The following is a 26,620-nucleotide window of genomic DNA, read 5'->3' as shown; positions in this document are numbered from 1 at the left end:
TTGGGGGCTAGAAAGTAGCAGTGAACAATAGATAAACAATATTACACCTAAATAGGTATTTAGTTGAAAGGATTAAAAATCATCATGCGATAAAGGCAGAGAACAGGAAACTTTTATTTTGTGTACTTTGTCGGGCAATTCCACTTGGAAATGAAAACCATCACAAAGCATCTGGCTGTGAGGTAAGAGACAAAATTAAAATTGAGCAGTTCTGATATCAGCACTCAGTAAAATGCCTGTACGCCAGCCAGACGTTATGCTAAACGTTTATTAAGCTATGGTTTGGTCACAACCAGAGTATTGCTTCCAGTTCCTGTCATAACACCTTAGAAAGGATGCAGGGTTCCTTGAGGCAATGCAGGGAAGATTTCAGATTGGGTTCCAAAAATGAGAGAGTTTTTTGTTATTGTCACAAGTAGTTAGCACTGCAATGAAGTTACTGTGTGTTGGAACCAACAATTCTACGGACACGTGCTTATAGGATTAGAATAGCGGTTTTAATATACTTACAACAGAGCCAGCCTGTTAGCCGTTGAACTTTCGGTGAACTGGCCGGCTGCGGCTGACCCTGTGGCACTGATCTTTATACAGCAGCTCCTAGGCGAGGAGTCCTGGACGGAGCCAAGGGAGGAGCCCCGTACAACTCTCAAGCATTCCCAGAGCTACTCCCCCTGGAGGTCAGATAGTGCAACTGCACTTACAATATAGACACATGTATATACAGGTTATAATCCGGTGTGAATCACATTCACCACACTTTGAAAAGCCCCTAAGTTAATTTGGAGAAGCTGGGGCTGCTCTACTTCGAGCAAAGGAGATTGATGGGAGATTTGATAGAGGTGAACAAGACAATGACAGGTCTGGATCAGACAGACAAAGAAAAACAGCTCCCATTATCTTTTTTTTAAATTTAGAGTACCCAATTCATTTTTTCCAATTAAGGGGCAATTTAGCGTGGCCAATCCACCTAGCCTGCACATTTTTGGGTTGTGGGGGTGAAACCCACGCAGACAGGGGAGAATGTGCAAATTCCACAGGGACAGTGACCCAGAGCAGGGATTGAACCTGGGACCTCGGTGCCGTGAGGCAACAGGGCTAACCCACTGCGCGACCGTGCTGCCCCAGCTCATATTATCTGATGGTACAAGGACTAGCAGACACAGATGTTAAGATTTTGAGCAAGGTGGATGAAAGGAAGAACCTTTTTACCCAACAAGTGCTAATGACTGGAACTCACCCCTACAAAGGTGTCGGAAGCAGAGGCAATCGATGATTTCAACAGGAAATTGGATGGGCACTTGAAGGAAATAAACTTTCGGGTCTACAGGGATAGAGCAGGAGAAATGGGACTGACTGGATTGCTCTACAGAGAGCCAACGTGGGTTTGATGGGCCAAGTGGTCTCATACTGACCCTAGGAACCGGTTATTTGTTACTGAGACAGGTAGCTTAAGCTGGGGAAACTGCCTCCACATCAACAGGAGCCATAGATTTGCAAAGGACAAACAAACTGGTTAAAAACTCCCCTCAAAAATTCAAAATGATTGCAAGATTTATTGACTTAAACACTTCCTCACAGGGTGTACAAAAGCTTCAGCCTGAAAGAGTTAAGCTAGGCTAGCCCAACAACAACGACAATGTTATTTTTTTTAAACGATCCTTTAACTGTTGCTGGGTTAACATGCCCTCTGTAACAGCACTGTAGGCGTAACCACACCACATGGACTGCATGGCTTTTTAAAAAGCAGGTCACCACTACATGCGCAAGGGAAATTTGGGATGGGCAACCAATGCCAGCCTTGCCAGCAATACCCGCATTCATGAATGAAAAACGCATTGAGTAATTTTAATCTTTATTGCAGATGAGGAGCTAAAAACTGTGGACTGTGTACCCATTATAGATTCCAGCTAAGTTTCCTTTCCATTGGAGTCAAAGGGTAGGATGGGTGGAGAATTGGCAGGCCAATCCAGTTTGTTCGTGCTTCACCCCCCCCCCCCCCCCCCACCCTCACCCCCCTGAAAGTGACTTCTATTGACATCAGACAAATAGTTACACCAAAAACCTTAACCAGGCTTTCCCCTCCCCCAACCACCCCTACGTCTTTGCAGCATTTCTGCTTTCATTTCACATTTCAAACATTTTCAATTTTTCTTTTCATCATTACTATCCCAGCTCAACCGTACGAGTTCCCCAGCTTTGCTTAATTATTGTGCCACTGAAATGGCAAATAATGACTGGGCTTGTTTTGCTGTGGCCATGCATCCATCGGGATTCTTAAATTGATTTTGTTTAAGAAGCTTTCCAGCTGTCAAAATCGATGCCAGTTAATATCGCATCTGTGCCCTTCCCAGAAACAACAGGCTGTGTGTGAAGTAACCTCACCACCTAATCCACAAACAGATGGATCTCCAAAAATAAAACAATATCAAATTCTCCATCCTGTGGTCATCATTCTAGGAACACTTTTCCATGAACTTTAATACAGTTTGCAAATGAGCCCTTGAGTTCTTAAACTATTGAATCCATGGATTTGAAAATCATTTCAAAGTTCCTCGCCATTCAGCCTGAGACTTGCTTGGTTGCAGCATTTCCGAAACACATTTTCAATAGCACTGTAACAGAAATGTCAGAGCATGTCGGGCAGCACGGTGGCACAGTGGTTAGCATTGCTGCCTACCACGCTGAGGACCCGGGTTCGAATCCCGGCCCTGGGTCACTGTCCGTGTGGAGTTTGCACATTCTCCCCGTGTTTGCGTGGGTTTCACCCCCACAACCCAAAGATGTGCAGGGTAGGCAGATTGGCCATGCTAAACTGCCCCTTAATTGGAAAAAATAATTGGGTACTCTAAATTTATAAAAAGAAAAATGTCAGAGCATGTCCCGTCTTCACAACGAATGAGTCAGGTTTTGAGACGAGTGAGATACTTTCTCCAGTTACAGCCTTCCTGTGAACAGTGAAGGTGTGACAAGCTCTGATGCTATCATCAGAACAATGTAACATGTAGTTTATAACTTCCTGATCGACACAAACCGCTCTCTAATAGCTTTTCTCCAATATGCACTTCTTTATAAAACACTTCACACATGACTGCGAAAACGTAACTTTGGTAACTGATATTCTGTGGGCAGTAATTCTGTCTGTAAACAGTGGATTTCCCCCATCTCATGTTGAGTACGTTAGGTTTCTGGAAACTTCTTGCTTGAACCATTTCCTTATCCCTGCTGAATAATGAGACAGGTTTAATCTTGGCTATCAGTCACACAAACAGCCATTTCCGGCTTTAATCAGGATCTACCTCTTCACATATGCACACATGGGCATGATCAGCATGGTAGGTGCCTTGCATTTTTGTTATAGAAGAGACTGGGATACTCTAACTGCTTGTTCCTCACAGTTCTTCCCTTTCACTTGGGAAAATAAATAAAGCAGATGGCAAACTGGGAAACCATCTTTTAAGCACTGATGGCCAAATGGTAAAAGTAGACATCTCTGAAAATGCTTAAGAACAAGGGCCGCAGTGTGAAAGGACAAACAACAACACTGTCCTCAAATGTGAAGAGCCTTGCTTACACGTCATTTTTATTTGCAAATTTAACATGAGACAAGATTCTCAATGAAAGATGTTGCCCTTCGACAACAGAATAGGGACCGTCATGACAATCTTTGTTTACTTTCTTTAACATATCTTTAACAAATCCTTCACAGATCTGTCACGTTTTTCTCATCTGGAGCAGTCACGGTTGCATTTCATTAAAGTAATGAAACAGGTTTGATAGGTAAGTGTAGACACACAGAAGATGATTTCATTTGTGAATGAGACCAAGAGGTCATATTTTCTATTCCATGCCCACATGGCATGTGGGCATCACTGGCAGGATCAGCATTTGTGCCCATCTCAATTGGCCTTGAACTAAAAGACTTACGCGGCCATTCCAGAGGGCAGTTAAAAATCAACCACATTGCTGTGTGTCTGGAGTCACAGGAGGCCAGACCAGTTAGGAATTGGCAGATTTCCTTCCCTAAAGGAGAAGTGGACCAGATAGGGTTTTACAATAATGACAATCAGTCACATTACTGAAACTAGCTTGACATTCCAGCTTTATTAACTGAATTTAAATTGCACCAGCTGTCCCCATGAGATTTGAACCCTTGTCCCCAAAGTGTTAATCTGGGTCTCTGGATTACAATTCAGCAACATTACCTCTATGTCACTATCTTCTCCATAATTGTAACATAGTCACCAATATATCCAATAAAGGAATTCAGAAGAAACCGCTTTACACAGAGAGTGTTCAGAATGTGAAGCTTGCTGTGGTAATACCACTGTATATATATGTGTGTGCCTCTATTAGGGGATGTAAATAGTACCTGCTATTACAGGTTTGTCGGTAAGCCCCTGCATAGTTTGTCGGTAAGCCCTTGCCGGCTAGCTCCGCCCACAGGAGCAGTATAAATATCCATGAGGTCTCCTGAGCTGCCATTTTACAGCTCCACTTGAGGGAATAACATCTCACGGTAATAAAGCCTCTTTTGTACCATTTCGTGTTTCTGTGTGCAATTGTTAGCGCATCACTTGCTAACACAAGCGGTGGTAGGGGGAAGAGAAAGAGATTTTGGGATTCTGTTAGCTGTCAGGATAAATGGCGATGTAGGCCCTAAATCATGAGACAGTAGAAGAAACGAGATTCTCACCTGTGAGATTTTCCACACTGTGGGCCAAAGGGCTGTACTGTGCTGTACAGTTCTATGTTCCTCACCCATGATGTAACAAGGTTCTCACCCTTTATATCATTATGTAGCTTCCCCGCAATATGTTCACTTCCCCCCTCACTGAATATTCATAGCCCACCAACGTGACGTCAGCGAGGTTTACAATAGGTTTTTTAAAACTTGAAGCTGTCGAGGGGAACCTATCGAGGGCGCCAAGGTAAGTATAGCCCCTGAATGGAGAGGGGAATATGTCTGAGCAGTGCCCAGGGCCTGCCGGGGAGCCACATTCAGAGGGTTCCCCTTTTCTGTTGTGGGGAGGGAAAGTTGTGCCCCGATGCTTATGGAAGGGAGAGGTCCTGATGCCCCAATTTCAGTGGGGCTATAGCTCTATCAAGCGCCGCCGTGCCAGGCTGACAGCGCAAACCACACCCCCGGTTTTATTTTTGTTGCACAGAGTGCACTAAAATCTGGAGGGAAAGCACGGCTCTGCGACTGAAGAGCTGTTTGCTGGTTTTCTCACCTCAGCCAGCACGTTGTGCACTGAAGGGAAAATTACACCCATGGAGTGAACATAGGTGCATTTAAGGGGTGGATAGGCACATGAGGGAGAAAGGAACAGAGGATATGGTGATAAAGATTAAGAGGGGTGCATGGAGGTACGTATGGGGCATAACAGGTGGGGGCTTCAGCACAACCCGCCAGACAGTGACAGAGATGGCCTGCCATTGGCCGGCAGTGAGATCTTCTGGTCCCCCCCCCCCCATTGTCAACGGGGTTTCCCATTGAATACACTCCTCGCTGCCGGGAAACCCACAGCGGGGTAGTGCCAAAGGCAGGACTGAAAGATTCCACTGGAGTGTACTGCCAGATAATTCCAGCCACTTTTGGATTTTTCGTTAATATGGCAACAACATTGTCTTTCTTAATTTATACGTACAATACCTCCCAGAAACATTGTAATAGAGGCTCAACTGTATATGATAGCTTAAAACTGGTTTAGCGCCTCAATGGTTCAGCAATTTTTACTGCACTACTACTTTGGTATGCAATCATACAGACCAGAAAGATTCCAGGCTTCACTTTGCTCTATACTGGCTTCATTCAGCCAAGGCAACAGCTCAGGTGCTGCAATTGATATCAGTATGCCAGGGTGGGGAGGGAATGAAACAGGATTTCACGTCTTGGTCACGATCCACTTATCTGTTTTAGAAAATGCTTAAATGCAGAAATGAAGAGACAACAGGGCGATCAGGGGTTATGGGGAGAAGGCAGGAGAATGGGGATGAGAAAAATATCAGCCATGATTGAATGGCGGAGCACACCCGATGGGCCGAATGGCCTACTTCTGCTCCTATGTCTTATGGACAGGACTGGTCTTGGCTGTGAAGCCTTCTGTGAATAAAGAGCCCACTAACACTCTCTGCCCAGGTTCACATATGAAGGATAGTCACACAGGTGAGGTTGCAGATTGCAGATGGCATCCTTGGACCTGTGTGCAGAATTTAATGTGGCCCTCAGGAACGAGTTGCAAGGCCGGGAGGGCTAATGTAGAATCTGGCGGGGGGAGGGGGAGTGAGGGGCATGCGTGCCCATCACCTACCTGACACCGTGGAATTATCTCAGCAGCGGGGAAGGTCAAGTGCAGCCTTCCCACCCAGAAGCCCATTGAAGCCTATATGTGGCCATTTAAGGGGCTTTTCCTATTGCTACTGCCATTCTACAGACGGCAGGGTACCCTGTTCCAACATGGGAAGACAGCCCAGTTAAACCGAGGTACCTATGTCCAGACATGCAGGTGGGAAGAATCTTTCTGATCAAAAAATAACAACATGACACAAAGAAAAAGGTAAAAAGGGAACATTTACAGGGCTAACAATGAAAGAGCAGTGGGCTTGGTTCAGGAAGTAGCTCAGCCAACACAGACACAATGGGCAGAAAACCCCGGTATATTAGCTATTTAATTCAACAGGAAGAGGAATGATAATCAAGGAATGGATAAAGGTGGGTTTTAGAAATTTCCTATGTGACTGTCAAAAGCTGCACAATCTGTTTAGCACTCACCTTTAACCTCCACTATTTCGGAACACTTTGCTTCATCTGCTGATTTTTAATTGATTACTATTCCTTTTTGGCACAACAGCCACAATTTTCACTATTGTCAATACCTGCCCCCCCCCCCCCCCCCCCCCCCCCCCGACATCCTGCACAAGGATGAATCGGGTTAAAATAAAAAGAAGTGATTTTCTTGATTTCGAAGAATTACTATAAATCCCCAGTTTGTTTTGAGGAAGGTGTCAGTTTACTGTATACCCAACTTGCTTCTATTTCCATTTTGCAGAATTCTCCTATCCAATGTCATGACCTGACACAAGAATGAAACGTTTGATGTGTTCACCACGTTACTAATTAACTGGCTGCAATTAAGATAGCCTCAGTCCGTCTACACTTTCCAATCAGTCTAAATTCATCCACAAGTGAAAGCAATAGCATGTTAACAGTTCATTTAAGACTGCCGGGAGTTTTATCAGCGTGTGGAACATGCAGATCTCACTAATATTTATGCAAGAAATGTTTCACAGATGACAGAGGATAATCTGCAGCCCTAATGTAATGCTTCAGCTGTGAATGTGAATCAGTATGGAACTTACAGCTGTTTGGGATCGTAATGTACTATCTGAAAGGTGTGAATTTATTCTTGGATGTTAGTTCTGACAAACATACTCCAGCTCTTAGTCTGAATTTAAATCCAGTGCATTCCTATTTAGACTACACAACTGAATTTGGTACTGAGTATAAGCCAGCAACACGAGGATTGGCCAGGTTCAATTTATTTGTTAAATTATATTAAAATACCAGCACAAGTTAGAGCACCATAGTCATTCAGCTGTATCAAGTGGAGAGAATTGAGGTCATAAGACCATAAGACATAGGAACAGAATTAGGCCACTCGGCCCATCAAGTTGCTCCGCCATTCAAACATGGCTGCTATTTTTCTCATCCCCATTCTCCTGCCTTCTCCCCATAACCCCTGATCCCCTTATTAATCAAGAACCTATCTATCTCTGTCTTAAAGACACTTAGTGATTTGGCCTCCACAGAGTTCCACAGATTCACCACCCTCTGGCTGAAGAAATTCCTCCTCATCTCCTTTTTAAAGGATCGTCCCTTTAGTCTGAGATTGTGTCCTCTGCTTCTAGCTTTTCCTACAAGTGGAAATATCTTCTCCACGTCCACTCCATCCAGGCCTCGCAGTATCCTGTAAGTTTCAATAAGATCCCCCCTCATCCTTCTAAACTCCCAACGAGTACAGACCCAGAGTCCTCAACCGTTCCTCATACGACAAGCTCTTAATTCCAGGGATCATTTTTGTGAACCTCCTCTGGACCCTTTCCAAGGCCAGGCCATTCCTGTGACTCTCCAATAGGGCTGCCAACTATGATTACACGTATTCCTGGAGGTTTCATCCTGGATGTTTCATCACCACGCTCCAGCCATTAGTCGGCCAACACATCCAGTCTTGTCACGTACTGCCTCCCTACACCAGCTGGCAAGCAAAAGGACTCATTTCCCAATTTGACGATGCCTGACTTCAGCCAAACAGCCTCTTTTTTTTCTCTCATTTTAAATGTTTTTCTATCTGGTAAAGAGAAATGTTCAAAAGTGATCTATTTTATTGTCCCAGTTATTTTTTTTCTCCAAGGGTGCACAGAACAGTGTCCGAAAGATTGACTTTCAATTCCTTCAAACACCAGGCCAGTCATAAAGAGTTGGCAACCCTACTCTCCCAATGGAGAGTTACCCAATTTCAACCATGTTGCAATGGGGCATGGGTGAAGACCTAGCCTGTTCAGGGAGGAGGGAAACTTGGGACAAAGTCTGCCTGACCCAGTCGCAACGAGGTAGGAGCAATTTTGAGGTCTGGGTTTCATTTAAATGGGAATAGTAAACTTTGGGCTCAAAACTGCTGTCCTGGTGCAAATCACTGGAGGGAGGAATATGTTAGACTGGCAACGGAATAACATTGAAAAACTTTATATATGCTGCGTTATATATACAGACAGTGCATTCACCCAGGGAAAGGCACTTTTTTAAAACAGCAGCAAACTAATTGTCAGCATTAATGGGTGATAAGCCTACTGACCCCATTTTGAGGTAAGCACACCTGGGATAATTTCCCTGTTGCTCTTGAAAGTTTAACATCCAACTGCGCAGGATGATGGGACCTCAGTTTAACGTCCCATCCGAAAGCAACACTCCGTTGATACAGAGCGTCAGCATTGATTTTTTTCACTCAAGCCCTGGACTGGAAATTGAATCTAGAAGCTTGTGACTCAGAGATGGCAGTGCTACCCAGGGTGCCACAGGTTATAGAGCATTCTAACACTTATTGGATTTAATATTCTATTTTTCAAGATGATTCAGTAAAACTTTGAAACCCATTAGACTGCATTTCTGGATCTGGTATTTTGTTAAAATCTTAATAAAATGACACTTCAGTACCAAATTTATGAAGTGCCAACGAGTAATTGGCCTCAGAAAAATTTAAAGATATGTAATTTGTAATTCTAGCCAGCTCCATGCCACTAACAATCGGTACTTAATATTTGCGTCATGGCACATTTGCACCCGAATGGATGAACAGAATCAACTATACTGTAGCGAATGACAATGTTGTGAAGCAAGTTGTGAGGAGGATACAAAGGGTCTGCAAAGGGATATAGACAGGTTAAGTGAGTGGGCAAAAAATTGGTAAATAGAATATATTGTGGAAAAATGTGAGGTTGTCCATTTCAGCAGGAAGAAAGAGAGAGAGAGTGCAGGATACTGCCTTACAGAGGGATCTGAGTGCCTTTGTACATGAATCACAAAAAGGTCAGCATGCAAGTGCAGCAAGTAATTAGGAAGGTAAATTCAATTTTGGTGTTTATGGCAAGAGAGGTAGAGTATAAAAGTGGGGGATTCTTGTTACAACTGTGCAGGGAATTGGTGAGGCACTTGGAGTACTCTGTATGATTTTGGTCACCTTACTTAAGTTAAGGAGGAAGATACTTGCACTGGAAGCAGTTCAGAGAAGGTTCGCTAGGGTAATAGCTATAAAGGGGTTGTCTTATGAGGAAAGGTTGAGCAGATTGGGCCTATACATAAAGGAGTTTAGAAGAATGAGCGGTGAATTTATTGAAACACAAGATTCTGAGGGGGCTTGACAGGGTAGATGCTGGAGAGTGTTTCCTCTCATGGGGGAATCTAGATCCAGAGGGCACAGTTTAAAGGGGCCTCCTTTAAAAAAGGGCAAAGGTGAGGAAGAACATTTTCTCTCTTGAGGTTTTTAGTTCCCTGAACTCTCTACCCAAGAGAGTAGTGGAGACTGGGCCATTGAATATATTCACGGCTGAGCTGGACAGATTTTTGATTGACAAGGTGGTCTTGGGGTATGGGGGGCAGGTAGAGTGATAAGGCATAATATCAGCCATGATCTTACTGAATGGCAGAGCTTGATGGACAGAATGGCCTATTCCTGGTCCACTTCCTTATGAACTTATCTTATGTTTTAATGGTAAATAAATTCATCTTCAGGAGGCATTTTGGTTTGTTGCTGTACCGTCTAATGATCATTAAGTCAGGCATTAAAACAGGGTCACACCAGGAAAAAGGTATGGAAGAAAGCGCTGATCCAATCTAATTTAAAGCGCTGACCAAAGAGATAACGGCATTCCTGAATAAACAGCAAAGTTTGAGAAAACACCTTGGCCTTGTATACATAATTGTGGAAAGGCAACAAACACAGATGTGCAGATGTTTGTGAATATGGTCAATAAAGTAGGTTCAACTGTGCCAACTTCGCGGACACAGTCACTGTCAGGAACTTGTATTGGGTCAGCAAAATGCTACGTTTATGTTGAATAACCAGAGGTTAACACCATGGAAAAACAGATCATTCCCAAAAACAATTTGCATCTACGGGCAGCGTCTAGCAGTTATAAACATTCAGGTGCTTCACAAGAGCATAAATCAGACAAAATTTGACACTGAGCCAAAGAAGAAACCTAACATTTGCATAGGCCAAAAGCTTGTTCAGTGAGTCAGATGTTAACAAGTGTATTAAACTGTGCCCTCTACTTTGAGATTCTCCCACTAGAGGAAATACTCTCTCAGCATCTACCCTGTCAGCATCACACTTCTAATTCTTCTAAACTCCATTGTATACAGGCCTAACTTGCTCAATCTGTCCCCATAAGGTAACACCTTAATTTCAATTATGAACTGAAGTCGCGAAGCTATGAGACTTAGGGAGAGAATTACAGACCCTAGATGGGCAGTAAATCTGGCCATCAATGGTTGAGGAAGTGAAGTGAGGAATGCGCACACGTCCTAAGTTGGAGAAACGCAAAGTTCTTGAAATGTTGCTGGGTTGGAGCAGGTTAGAGCGATAAGGAGGGGTAAACCACTGGAGGGACTTAAATAGGAGGATGACATTTTTAAAAGTGACGGATCAGTGGCCTGGGAACCATAGAGCAGTGGACGCAGCAGTGATGAGTGAAGAGGACTTGGTGCGAGTTATAATAGGGGTGAGCTTATGTTGCTGGAGGGTGCAAGATGGGAACCTGGCCAGGAGAGAAGGGTGCAGACCAGAGGTAATAAAAGCATGGGTGAGGATTTCAGCAGCAAGCAGGGTAGAAACAGTGAACATGATTCTCTGATTCTGAGGCTAAGTGTTGACAATGTCGTAAATGCCGTTGCGTTTCTCGACGGCGTCAACAAGGCCTCAGGAGCAGCGATTCTGACCCTTACAGGAGGCCAGCACGGCACTGGAGTGACCCACGCTGCTCCAGCTACTGATCTCTGGTGTCAGATGGGCACCGCGGGTCTGAGCATGCGCAGTGGGAATGGTGCCAGTGCGCACATACGCAGTGGGAATGGCGCCAATGCGCGCATGCGCAGTGGCTCCCTTCTCCGCGCCGGCCCCGACGCAACATGGCTTGGGCTACAGGGGCCAGCGCGGAACAAAAGAGGCCCTCAGCCCGAGAGGCCAGCCTGCCGATTGGTAGGCCGCGATCGCGGGCCGGGCCACAGCGGAGCCCCCCCCCCAGTCGGACCCACCCCCCCTCCCCCCACCCCGGGATGCATCCACGTTGAGGTCCTGCCGGGTAAGAGCAGGTGTGAATGGTGCGGCGGGCCTCAGCTTTTTCTTGCGTGCCCGCTCGGCCCATCCCGGGCAAGAATTGCCGGGGGGGGCCCCATTGAGCGGCCCCCGACTGGCACCGCGCCGGCCATACCGCCGCCAATTTTCCGCTCTCTGGAGAATCAGCGGACCGGCCCCGGGGCGGCGTGGTGCGATTCATGCCCGGCCCGGCGATCTCCGGCCCGGCCCCGGGGTGAGAGAATCCCGCCCAATGTTCTGGATGTGGAAATAGGCTGTGCCTGTGATGGATAGGATGTTGGGTCAGATGCTCAGCTGAGGGTCAAATAGGGCATTGTGATTGTGAACTATCTGGTCCAGCCTCAGACAATGGTCACGGATGAGAATGGATTCGGTTGGCAGGGAATAGAGTCCATGGTGGACGGCCAAAGATTATATTTATTTGGAAGAAATGTTCAGCTCATCCAAAACTGATTATCAGACAAGCAGCCCAAGAGTCTGACAACTCAGACATTGGAGGAGTCAAGAAAGATGGCGGTTAGATAGAGTCAGAAGCCAACCCCAGTAATAAATCAATAAGAACAAGAGTGTGGGTGCAAAATAATGAAAACTAATTTGTGCATGGATCATTTTTAATTGCTTAAACCCCATTTAATTTTCAAACAATTCAACCATGCAGGAGAACACCAGTGAATTATGGCTATAATTGAAGTTCACCACACTGCCCTCTGAAGCCATTAACGAAGATGCAACTAAACATTGGAAAAGCTTGATTTAAAAATGAGATGTGCTGGAATTTGTTGTAACCAACTATGTGCCTCTACTCGCGGTTAAGATCCATCTATTTCTGACTGAATGCACAATTTGAATGAAATGTAATCACACTAGACATGGCATTTTACAAGGAAGTTGCCTGCAATGGAGAACTTCAGCTATGGGGAAAGATTGGATAGGCAGGGGTGCTTTCCTTGGAACAGCAGAAACTAAGGAGAGATTTAATTGAGTTGTATAAAATTGTGATGGATTTAGATACAGTGGATATGCTGGTTTACTTAGCAGAGGGGTCAATAATCAGAGGGTTATAATTAAAAATAGTAGAGAGGTCAATAACCAGGGGGCATATATTGAAAATAACTGATGGAAGGATTAGAGGGGGGATTTAGGAGAATATTTGCACCCAGAGGGTGACGCTGGTCTGGAACTCACTGCCTGAATGGGTGGTTGAGACAAAAAAACCCTAACCACATTTGAAACATCTTGGAAGCTGTTGTTGTTGAAGGGCTGCTATCAACAAGGTAACAAGCCAAAAATGGGTAAGATTAGGCTTACTTTTTAGGCGGGTAGACACAACGGCCAAAGGACTTCCTCCTGCACTGTCAATGTCCTCGTTTCCATACCCCAAATAGAGACTATTGAGTACGACCAGATTCTTTAAGAGACCAAATTCCTCCAGAATTGGACCTTTAGTTTCTTCAAATATAATCAGCAGCACATCAATGAAGAGCACCCCAAGCTAAATCAGTTCCAAAGAAGTCATACAGGACTTGAAACGTTAACGCTTTCTCCACAGATGCTGCCAGGCTTGTTGGGCTTTTCCAAGACCTTCTGTTTTTATTTCAGTATTCCTGTATCCATTTTGTTTATATTTTAGTGTTTAATTCATTACACCTCTCTTCCAGAGTGGCTACTTTGAAGAAGTTCTGCTCTTCTCTTTGACGGGATTTTTATATGTCTCTTTCACCTTGTTCACCCTTATTGCTGTGCATTTCCCCCCTGGTATTTGATACAGTGTCTATCGACTCGCTTTCACAGCCACATTTCCTTCTTCAGTGACTGCCTCTGATTCCAACTAAGCTCCATCCTTCATGTTTCAAATCAATACAGGAATCTCCAAGACATACAACATTCCTCACCACATCCGGAGATCCACACTTAGTGCTATGTGCTGCCATATGTGCACACGCGAGCGAGCTCTCAGCACCAACTCATCTTACCTCAAAGCTGTCTTTGTCCACAGTCTCATTTAATTATTCATCTCATCCAATGCCTTAACAATTAACTTTTTGCTCTTCCTTACAGGTATTAAGGAACGCAAGATACAACAACTTATTGGCACTGGTGCTACCTGCCCGCCCCCACCATCCTTTCCCCCTGCCTTCCCTCTGGCTCCATCACTTCTTCTAATCCTAGCTCTTGCCATGTAGTCACTATACCCGCTGACCTAGCCCTCTCTGACACTGAACAATCTGTGTTCAGCAAAGACTCAGAATTATCTATCTCAATGAAGTTTGGGCTTGGCACAATATTGAACTCTTCTTCTGCTGTCTTCATCTCCACACTCACTTCTTTGGGCAGAAGTCCTCCTCCACACTGTGCAAAGGACCCTTTCAGCTGCCTCCACCACCTGCCTCTACCTGGACCCCTCCGGCCTCTTACCCGCTCTTGATCTTTTCATTGCGAACTGTAAGTGTGGTATCAGCCACTCTAACCCATCTTCTTCAGAACTTGCTGCACTCCATTCACTCAGGTCCTGACTTTATTATGAAACCTATTGCAGAAAATAAGGAAGTATGGAATTGAAGGTGATTTAGCGGTTTGGATCAGTAATTGGCTAGCTGAAAGAAGACAGAGGGTGGTGGTTGATGGCAAATGTTCATCCTGGAGTTCAGTTACTAGTGGTGTACCGCAAGGATCTGTTTTGGGGCCACTGCTGTTTGTCATTTTTATAAATGACCTGGAAGAGGGTGTAGAAGGATGGGTTAGTAAATTTGCAGATGACACAAAGGTCGGTGGAGTTGTGGATAGTGCTGAAGGATGTTATAGGATACAGAGGGACATAGATAAGCTGCAGAGCTGGGCTGAGAAGTGGCAGATGGAGTTTAATGCGGAAAAGTGTGAGGTGGTTCACTTTGGAAGGAGTAACAGGAATGCAGAGTACTGGGCTAATGGCAAGATTCTTGGTAGTGTAGATGAACAGAGAGATCTCGGCATCCAGGTACATAAATCCCTGAAAGTTGCCACCCAGGTTAATAGGGCTGTTAAGAAGGCATATGGTGTGCTAGCCTTTGTAAGCAGGGGGATTGAGTTTCGGAACCACAAGGTCATGCTGCAGCTGTACATAACTCTGGTGCGGTGGCACCTGGAGTACTGCGTGCAGTTCTGGTCACCACATTATAGGAAGGATGTGGAAGCTTTGGAAAGGGTTCAGAGGAGATTTACTAGGATGTTGCCTGGTATGGAGGGAAGGTCTTACGAGGAAAGGCTCAGGGAATTGAGGTTGTTTTCGTTAGAGAGGAGAAGGCTGAGAGGTGACATAATAGAGACATATAAGATAGTCAGAGGGTTAGATAGGGTGGACAGTGAGAGTCTTTTTCCTCGGATGGTGATGACCAACACGAGGGGACATAGCTTTAAATTGAGGGGTGATAGATATAGGACAGATGTCAGAGGTAGTTTCTTTACTCAGAGAGTAGTCGGGGTGTGGAACGCCCTGCCTGCAACAGTAGTAGACTCGCCAACTTTAAGGGCATTTAAGTGGTCACTGGATAGACATATGGATGAAAATGGAATAGTGTAGGTCAGATAGGCTTCAGATGGTTTCACAGGTCGGCGCAACATCGAGGGCCGAAGGGCTCGTACTGCGCTGTAGTGTTCTATGTTCTAAGTGTGGTGATGTTGCTGTCTGGCATACCAGCCTCTACCTTGTAGAGGCGGAGTGCCAATTGTTGGACACTTCTTCCTTGCTCATTGAACACCGCACCTCCTCCCCCCTCTCCAGATCATGACCGGGTCCATTGTTTCCAGGACTGCTACTGACCTCATGTCCTCTGGAGATCTTCCCTCCACAGTCTCCAACCTCCTAGTCTCCAACCCTGTGCAACCCGCTTCCACCCCCTTCCTGAGAGGCTCAATTCCAATGAAGAATTATCTTGGACTTGAAACGCTAATTCTGTTTCTCTCTCCACAGGTGCTGCCACACTGGCAGAATTTTTCCATCACTTAATTTTCATTCCAAGCTCGGTCACACCTGACAAATATTCTCTGGAAACATCTGGACTGAGAATCTGTAGAGCTTTGACACCAGGAAGCTTCATGTGCTACTGACTGCAAAGTGTTGCCAATCTCTTTTTGTATTCCCCATTGATCGTCCAGCGAAGGTTGGGAAAATTTGCTGGCAAGAAGATGGGGAGGGGGGAGAGAAGTAATTCTATTTTCTCCCTGTAAACACATTGGCCCAGAATTGCAGCAAGTCTCCATTATAATATTTACATTGGCTTTTTCAGCACTTTTTTCCTCTGGCCTGAACCTTTATGCTTGCATGCATGCATTTTTGATATATGGTTTTGCTTTCACTCCATCTTTGTTCCATTGTTGTTATTGAATCTTTAGTACCAATTACAGTGGCATTTATACATATTTCTAAATTCTTATACAAAAACAAATATTGCATAAAATATGTGACAGCTCATATTCCAAGTCAATCAGCAAACAATATTTGAGAGCACAAGAGCATTAAACAGCGGTGAAGAGCCATTCAACTATATTCTGACTAGTTAAGAGAAAGTGGACTTCACAGAAGCTTGGTAAATGGGGGGGGGTAATAGATATATGTATGATCTGGAAACATGCATTAAGACCCACTTTTAACAATGAGATAGTGGAGGTTTCAATGCTCCCCAATGTAAACAGGGAATTACTCTCTGTGTAAAGTGTTGCTTAACTGGGATTGATACATACAGGAGTAAAAGAAGCTGAGAAGGATGGGAGAGAATACATGGTAGGGATAATAAAGCAGGTGTAACGATAATGAGAAGCAGTGACTGGAAAATCAGAGCTTATCTCTGTCACCAGCAGAGTGCTCTGAGTTACTGTGGAATTAAGGAAGGGGGTCACCTGTCAACTACTGTACAATAAATTACTGGAGAGAAAGGGGTTCCGGATTCCTACTTGCAATAATCAGTAGCTAAATCATCAAATCCACATCGGCTTTAAGATTTCCAACAAACCATTCTGAACAATTGGGCTGAGTGAAAACAATTGAATTGACACACTGAGTAAATAGCCTGGTGTCCAATCGAGACAAAACGAAAACCATGTTCTGTCAAAGACTGCGTTAAATGTGACCTGAAATGAATAACTGAGGGTGATTTTTTTCAACGCTAGTGGTCTTTTCAATAAGGAGAAGTCACAGTCTCCTATCCCAGGACTGTGGGATGCAGTGGGACTGCTGCAAATCCCTCAGCCTCCAAGCTCTCGGTGCTGTGAAAGCTGAGCTGATCCCACGCCCTCTCACACCGCTGCAGACAGATGCCAGCCACACACCCTCCTCGCATATCTCTGCAACCCCACAGCCCTCCAATGCATCAGCTTCAAATACCAGCAAACCACAAAGACTTCACCCAGCTCAGAAAGCAGCGAATCCCATTACCTCCCTCAGCTCCAGAACTCGCACACTCACACAAAAAAATACATGAATAAATAAATCAATCTGGTGAAAGGAGAAGACACGTAAATCGGAAGAAATGCCGGCACTGGCGAATCGTGCACACGGTCTTGCAGGAGGAATGTAAGTTAAAGCGTTAATTCTTGGTAATGTCACCGCGATGGATTGGGGAAATCACATCGCCCATTCATTCCGATATTAAAATGAAGCTGCTCATGTCAAGCTGCCTTTCTGCAGAAGTGAGTGAGACTCCCCCACATCGTTCATCCGGCCAGCGCGAAGAGAGAGAGGATATTATATATAATGTTAAACAAAAATCCGCTGGAAATGAGAGGTGGGGAGATAAAGCGAGGTTCACACACCTCGCTCCTGCCTGCTCCGGTGTGTGTGTGGATGGTGCGGGCGGGCAGACAGCCCCCTGTGTCCCCAGTCAGTGCCAGCACACAGCCACTGCCTCCCCCAGCCAGCCAGCCTGGCCCACACTCACTCACCCCACTGCCGCTCTCTCCCACACTGCTTCAGCCTTCCAGCATTGCTCCAAACAGGAAGATGGCGACTCTGCCTTTCCTCTGAGTGCAGGGAAGACTGGAAAAGCCCCGCCGCCCGGACAGAAAGAAAGAAAACCCAAACGGCGAATAATGAGGAGTGAGGAGGAGCCCGAAAAGTCCCCTCCTTCCCTCAGAGACTGTCAGAGGGCCGGCAGCGCCTTTGCTGGTCTCACTTGGGACAGCACCACCAAGGGGCATTATTGTCTTCAACCTTCCTTCTCTGCTTTCTCTCTCCCCCCCCCCCCCCCCCCCCCCCCCCATCACTTCCTCTCTCTGCTCCCCCCGCCCCCCCCCCCCCCATCACGTTCTCTCTCTCCCCATCACATTCTCTCTCCCCCATCACTTTCTCTCTCCCCACTCCCATCCTCTCTCTCCACCCCATCACTTTCTCTCTCCCCCCCCCCATCACTTCCTCTCTCTCCTCCCCCCCCATCACTTTCTCTCTCTAACCTATCACATTCTCTCTCCCCCATCACTTTCTCTCTCTCCACCCCCATCACTTTCTCTCTCCCCCCATCACTTCCTCTCTCTCCCTCCCATCACTTTCTCTCTCCCCCATCACTTTCTCTCTCCCCACCCCCATCACTTCCTCTCTCCCCACCCCCATCACTTTCTCTCTCCCCCCCCCCATCACTTCCTCTCTCCCCCCCCCATCACTTCCTCCCTCTCCCTCCCATCACTTTCTCTCTCCCCCCATCACTTTCTCTCCCCCCACCCCCATCACTTTCTCTCTCCCCAACATCACTTTCTCTCCCTCCCACCCCCATCACTTTTACCGTGCCAAAGTCAAAGGGCATGATTCTCCAGCCTTGTTGCGCTCTCGCTCGAGTGAAACGAGGCCACCGAATAGCGGGAGAGGCCGTAAACAGTTTGCGATGCAAACGTGCGGCTCCTGTAGGTGAAATTGGAATCTCGCCGTAGTGCGGCAGGAAACCAATTATCAGGCGCCGGAATGTGGCGACTAGGGGCTTTTCACAGTAACTTCATTTGAAGCCTACTTATGACAAGCGATTTTCATTGAGCCCCATTTCCATGCAATTAATGGGAGCCACCCCATATCCAAAGGCCTCCCGTCATCCATCATCCTCCCAGCAAGTGGTCATGCTGGCGCCAATTCGTACTCCTTTCTAAAAATGTGAACCTGCCAGAATGGCTTCTGTGGGGAGCCGAGGAGGAAGATAGTAATCTTTGCTCACAGGCAAAGAGCCTGGGGGTGCTGGGCTTGCCACCCATGTGCTTGTCTAAGGGTGGGGGCGGAACCAGCCCCAGCTGGGGTGGGCCGCCATGAGGAGGGGGAGGCACTGAGGGGGGGCAACTGCTCGCGGCACAACCCCTCGATCGTGTTTACCCGTTCCGGGGGCAAACTTTGTCCCTGCCCGTCTGGCCCACTGACCTCCCATAACCCCCACCAACTGCCGAGGCCTCTGGCAGTGCGGCTGAAGGCTAATAGGGAATTGGCAATCGTAGTTAAGCGAGCACTTCACACATCCCAAGTGGATTCCCATGTGTAGGCAGGTCATGTAGCATGTGGGAGTCATTTCCTAACATCCCGATCAAACCGTGATGCCTGGACACTGATTGAACACTGCGGGAGGCAACACCACACACGCAGCGAACATCCGAACACCCAGGGATGGGACACAGCTCTGGGGACATGTCCACGTCCGGAGGGTGGGTGAGCGCCACAGCGAGGGGGCCAGTGTGAGGTCCAGGTGACCTTGTGAATGGGTGTACAGGGTCTGGGCTCTGGTGACGGGGGACCTGCTGTGGCCGGGTGTGCGAGGGCAGGGTGTTCCAGGTGCGGGTGAGGGGGTGTTCAATGGGGGAATAGGGGATCCCAAGATGGGAGCCACTATTGTTAGTCAGTCCCAATGCCTTACAGATGTTGAACACTTTGGCAGGGAGTTTGCCCTCGTGGTGCTGCTGGTTGTCCGGTGGCCAGACGCTGGTATTGGCGGCAGCAGCAGCCTCTGCAGATCTTCGAAGTAGCGGCCCATGGACCGGACCTCACCCAACACCCTGTGGACCCGACTGCCCATCAGGCCAGGGAGAGACCCAGAGGGGGTGTCCCGCGACGTCCCAGGGTTTACAGGCATCGCTGGTCATTCAAACAGATGATGAACGCTTGCCTCAACAAGGAGACGTGCGGCACCTGTGCCATATCCTCGCGGACTTGGCACCATGTGGAAAAGTGGGACACCCCCTCCCGGTGGCCATCAAGGTCACTGCAGCTCTGAACCTTTATGCTTCGGGATCCTTCCAGGGCTCGAGCGAAGACCTGTATGGTATCTTGTAAACCACAGCCTACAGGCGTATCCAACAGGTCACGGATGCCCTGTATGCCCGGGTGGAGAATTCCATGATTTTTGACATGGATCAAGCTCAACATGATGCCCAGGCAGCAGGTTTCTCTGTCACCGCTGGGATGCCCAAGGTCCAGGGGACTAGATGCCACGTATGGAGCCCTGCGCTCACCAGGCCATCTGGGGGCCTTAACCAAAACGAGTTCCACTCCCTGAACATACACCAGATAAAGATAATGCATGAATGTGACTGCTTCCCGGGGAGTGTGGACGACATCTGCATCCTGGGGCAGTTGGTCATCCCCGGCCTCTTCAAGGAGCACACCAGGATGAGTCACTGGCTCTAGGGGGGATAAGGCAGTACCAGTACAGAGGCCGGTGACCGAAGTGGAGACCCAATACAACGAGGCCCATGTGGCCACCCGGACTGTGATTGAGCGGTGCTTTGAATGTCTCAAGATGCCGTTACGATGCCTTGACTGCTCTGGTGGTGAATTCCAGTACACCGCACGAGGGTTGCCCACTTTGTGGTGGTCTGCTGTGCCCTGCACAACCTCGCACAGCAGCGGGGTGACGTGCTGGAGGTTGGTGATGAGGAACATGTGGCCACCTCCGACGAGGGCAAGGATGAGGACAAAGATGTTGTGGGGGCGCAGGACCAGCAGGGGTTGGAGGACGAGGCCGGGGAGGAAACTGAGGACAGGCAGCAGCGGCGAGAGTCCAGCAAACTCAGAGAGCCAGGGAGGCCCTTGTATGCGCCCGATTCACGCGTCCTTCACCCCCACTCCCATTTCCCACCCTCCAAGGGTAGGTGTCACATCACTCCAGGGTGCTGGGATTGTGTCGCCACTGGCTGCGGGTCACTGTCGAGGGCAGGGGGGGGGGGGGGGGGGTGATGATAACAAAGTGCTGAGTGTCAATGCTCATCAATCAATGCCATAGTCTGACCCCCGCCTACCTGATAAGTGCTCGTTCACACCCATCACCTGCACACACTGAGTGCTCGTTCACACCCATAACCTGCACACACTGAGTGCTCGTTCACACCCATCAACTGCACACACTGAGTACTCGCTCACACCCATCACCTGCACACACTGAGTACTGGTTCACAGCCATCACCTGCACACACTGAGTACTCACTCACACCCATCACCTGCACACACTGAGTACTCACTCACACCCATCACCTGCACACGCTGAGTACTCACTCACACCCATCACCTGCACACACTGAGTACTCACACACACCCATCCCCTGCACACACTGAGTACTCACTCACACCCATCACCTGCACACACTGAGTACTCACTCACACCCATCACCTGCACACACTGAGTGCTCGTTCACACCCATCACCTGCACACACTGAGTGCTCGTTCACACCCATAACCTGCACACACTGAGTGCTCGTTCACACCCATCAACTGCACACACTGAGTACTGGTTCACAGCCATCACCTGCACACACTGAGTACTCACTCACACCCATCACCTGCACACACTGAGTACTCACTCACACCCATCACCTGCACACACTGAGTACTCACACACACCCATCCCCTGCACACACTGAGTACTCACTCACACCCATCACCTGCACACGCTGAGTACTCACACACACCCATCCCCTGCACACACTGAGTACTCACTCACACCCATCACCTGCACACACTGAGTACTCACACACACCCATCACCTGCACACGCTGAGCGCTCGTTCACACCCATCACCTGCACACGCTGAGTGCTCGTTCACACCCATCACCTGCACACACTGAGTACTCACTCACACCCATCACCTGCACACACTGAGTACTCACACACACCCATCCCCTGCACACGCTGAGTGCTCGCTCACACCCATCACCTGCACACACTGAGTACTCACACACACCCATCACCTGCACACACTGAGTACTCACTCACACCCATCACCTGCACACACTGAGTACTCACACACACCCATCACCTGCACACACTGAGTACTCACACACACCCATCACCTGCACACGCTGAGTACTCACTCACACCCATCACCTGCACACACTGAGTACTCACACACACCCATCACCTGCACACACTGAGTACTCACTCACACCCATCACCTGCACACACTGAGTACTCACACACACCCATCACCTGCACACACTGAGTACTCACTCACACCCATCACCTGCACACACTGAGTACTCACTCACACCCATCACCTGCACACACTGAGTACTCACTCACACCCATCACCTGCACACACTGAGTACTCACACACACCCATCACCTGCACACACTGAGTACTCACACACACCCATCCCCTGCACACACTGAGTACTCACTCACACCCATCACCTGCACACGCTGAGTACTCACTCACACCCATCACCTGCACACACTGAGTACTCACACACACCCATCACCTGCACACACTGAGTGCTCACTCACACCCATCACCTGCACACACTGAGTACTCACACACACCCATCCCCTGCACACACTGAGTACTCACTCACACCCATCACCTGCACACGCTGAGTACTCACTCACACCCATCACCTGCACACACTGAGTACTCACTCACACCCATCACCTGCACACACTGAGTACTCACTCACACCCATCACCTGCACACACTGAGTACTCACACACACCCATCCCCTGCACACACTGAGTACTCACACACACCCATCCCCTGCACACGCTGAGTACTCACTCACACCCATCACCTGCACACGCTGAGTACTCACTCACACCCATCACCTGCACACGCTGAGTGCTCACACACACCCATCCCCTGCACACGCTGAGTACTCACTCACACCCATCACCTGCACACGCTGAGTACTCACTCACACCCATCACCTGCACACGCTGAGTGCTCACACACACCCATCACCTGCACACACTGAGTACTCACTCACACCCATCACCTGCACACACTGAGTACTCACACACACCCATCCCCTGCACACACTGAGTACTCACACACACCCATCCCCTGCACACGCTGAGTACTCACTCACACCCATCACCTGCACACGCTGAGTACTCACTCACACCCATCACCTGCACACGCTGAGTACTCACTCACACCCATCACCTGCACACGCTGAGCGCTCGCTCACACCCATCACCTGCACACGCTGAGTGCTCGCTCATAGCCATCACCTGCACACGCTGAGTGCTGGCTCACACCCATCACCTGCACACACTGAGTGCTCGTTCACACCCATCACCTGCACACACTGAGTGCTCGTTCACACCCATCACCTGCACACGCTGAGTGCTCGTTCACACCCATCACCTGCACACGCTGAGTGCTCACTCACACCCATCACCTGCACACACTGAGTACTCACTCACACCCATCACCTGCACACACTGAGTGCTCGTTCACACCCATCACCTGCACACGCTGAGTGCTCGTTCACACCCATCACCTGCACACGCTGAGTGCTCGTTCACACCCATCACCTGCACACGCTGAGTGCTCACTCACACCCATCACCTGCACACGCTGAGTGCTCACTCACACCTATCACCTGCACACGCTGAGTGCTCGTTCACACCTATCACCTGCACACGCTGAGTGCTGGCTCACACCCATCACCTGCACACGCTGAGTGCTGGCTCACACCCATCACCTGCACACGCTGAGTGCTCGTTCACACCCATCACCTGCACACGCTGAGTGCTCGTTCACACCCATCACCTGCACACGCTGAGTGCTCGCTCACACCCATCACCTGCACACGCTGAGTGCTCGTTCACACCCATCACCTGCACACGCTGAGTGCTCATTCACACCCATCCCCTGCACACGCTGAGTGCTCGCTCACACCCATCACCTGCACACACTGAGTACTCACTCACACCCATCACCTGCACACGCTGAGTGCTCCCTCACACCTATCACCTGCAAACGCTGAGTGCTCGTTCACACCTATCACCTGCACACGCTGAGTGCTCGTTCACACCTATCACCTGCACACGCTGAGTGCTGGCTCACACCCATCACCTGCACACGCTGAGTGCTGGCTCACACCCATCACCTGCACACGCTGAGTGCTCCCTCACACCCATCACCTGCACACGCTGAGTGCTCGCTCACACCCATCACCCGCACACGCTGAGTGCTCGCTCACACCTAGCACCTGCACACGCTGAGTGCTCGTTCACACCTATCACCTGCACACGCTGAGTGCTGGCTCACACCCATCACCTGCACACGCTGAGTGCTGGCTCACACCCATCACCTGCACACGCTGAGTGCTCCCTCACACCCATCACCTGCGCACACTGAGTGCTCGCTCACACCCATCACCCGCACACGCTGAGTGCTCGCTCACACCCATCACCTGCACACGCTGAGTGCTCGCTCACACCCATCACCCGCACACGCTGAGTGCTCGCTCACACCTAGCACCTGCACATGCTGAGTGCTGGCTCACACCCATCACCCGCACACGCTGGGCACCTGCTCATAAACATCTCCTGCACACACTGGGCGCTCGCTCACACCCATCACCTGCACACGTTGAGTGCTCTCTCACACCCATCACCTGCACACGCTGAGTGCTGGCTCACAACCATCACTTGCACACGCTGAGTGCTCGTTCACAACCATCACTTGCACACGCTGAGTGCTCGCTCACACCCATCACCTGCACACGCTGAGCGCTCGCTCACACCCATCACCTGCACACATTCTGAATTCTCCCTCTTTGTACCCGAACAGGCGCCGGATTGTGGCGACTAGGGGATTTTCACAATAACTTCATTGCAGTGTAAATGTAAGCTTATGTGTGACACTAATAAAGATTATTATTATTATTATTAATGCCCTGGAGCTGAGATTTTGTTTTTATAAATTTAGAGTACCCAATCAATTCTTTCCAATTAAGGGGCAATTTAGCATGGCCAATCCTACCTAGTGTGCACATCTTTGGGTTGTGGGGGTGAAACCCACACAAACACAGGGAAATTGTGCAAACTCCACATGGACAGTGACCCAGAGCCGGGATCGAACCTGGGACCTCGGCGCCATGAGGCAACAGGGCTAACCCACTGCGCCACCGTGCTGCCCTTTCCTGGAGCTGAGATGATTGATCTCCAAACACCACAACCATCTTCCTTTGCGCCAGGTATGACTCCATCCAGCAAAGAGCTTTCCCCTTTATTCCCATTGACTCCAGGGCTATAGGGCTCTTTGATGCCATACTTGGTCAAAAGCTGCTTTGATATCAAGGGCAGTCGCCCTCACCTTACCTCTGGCATTCAGCTCTTTTGTCCATGTTTGAACCAAGACTGTAATGAGGTCAGGAGCTGAGTGACCCTGGCAGAACCAAACTGAGCTTTCGTCAGCTGGTTATTGCTGAGAAAGTGTTGTCTGATGGTGCTGTTGATGACCCCTTCCATCACTTACTGATGATCGAGAGTAGATGGATGGAGCAGTAATTGGCTGGGTTGGATTTGCCCTGATTTTTGTGTATAGGATATACCTGGACTATTTTTCACATTGCCAAATAAATGCCAGTGTTGTAGCTGTACTGGAACAGCTTGGCTAGGGATACGGCAAGTTCTGGAGCACATGTCCACAGGAATATTGTCAGGGCCCATAGACTTTGCAGCATCCAGTGCCTTCAGCCGTTTATTGATATCACATGGAGTGAATTGAATTGGCTGAAGACTGGCATCTGTGATACTGGGGACCTCTGGAGGACCTCCAGATGGATCATCCACTCAGAACGTTTGGCTGCAAATGTTTCAGCCTTATCTTGCGCGCTGATGTGCTGGGCTCCTCCATCATTGAGGATGAGGGTATTTGTGGTGCCTCCTCCTCAGGGAGTTGTTTAATTGTACACCACCATTCATTCAAAAAACGTTTTTTATAGTACCCAATTCTTTTTTTTCAATTAAAGGGCAATTTAGCGTTGCAATTCCCCTACCCTGCACATGTTTTTGGGGTGGGGGTGAGACCCAGGCAGACATGGGGAGAATGTGCAAACTCCACAAAGACAGTGACCCGGGGCCAGGATTGAACCCGGATCCTAGCCAACGCGAGGCAGTAGTGCTAACCACTGTGCCACCATGACGACCTGTCCACCAACATTGATAGCTGGATGTAACAGGACTGCAGAGTTTAGATCTGGGCTGGAGTACTCTTGTTGGTCATTCTGGGTGAGTGTGCTTAACACTCAATTTGGCTCTGTTTCTTTACTTAGCTCTGGAGTCGCCAGGTATCGTTAAGATACCGCCACAAGTTCAAGGTGAAGTTCAAAGCAATAAAACCATACACCAGTTAGTAAGTTCAAACAACTGAGTTTATTATAATACAATTATAATAACTACCCATGCACACGCAAAAAGGATTAAACTATTCCTACCGCTAAATAAACTAATACTTATCTCGAAGGAACTGCCGGGTCAGGGAACAAGGCCACTTGCTCTGCTCTGGTCTGCAGACTTCAGGTTGGTATAAGT

General features: G+C 48.4%; 1 protein-coding gene across 1 annotated transcript in view; it reads right to left on the bottom strand.

The window, feature by feature from the left end:
- cdc42se2 (CDC42 small effector 2) overlaps window positions 1-17,968 on the bottom strand; it is a 251,670-nt gene extending 233,702 nt beyond the window's left edge. The window contains exon 1 of the mRNA XM_038804717.1: window positions 17,784-17,968. The gene's annotated coding sequence lies outside the window, so the exon portion shown is untranslated. The remainder of the gene's footprint in view (window positions 1-17,783) is intronic.
- Between the last annotated feature and the right edge of the window lie 8,652 nt (window positions 17,969-26,620).

Source organism: Scyliorhinus canicula, chromosome 8 (genome assembly GCF_902713615.1).
Source record: "Scyliorhinus canicula chromosome 8, sScyCan1.1, whole genome shotgun sequence".
Taxonomy (NCBI): domain Eukaryota; kingdom Metazoa; phylum Chordata; class Chondrichthyes; order Carcharhiniformes; family Scyliorhinidae; genus Scyliorhinus; species Scyliorhinus canicula.
This window is presented reverse-complemented; position numbering and strand designations above follow the sequence as displayed.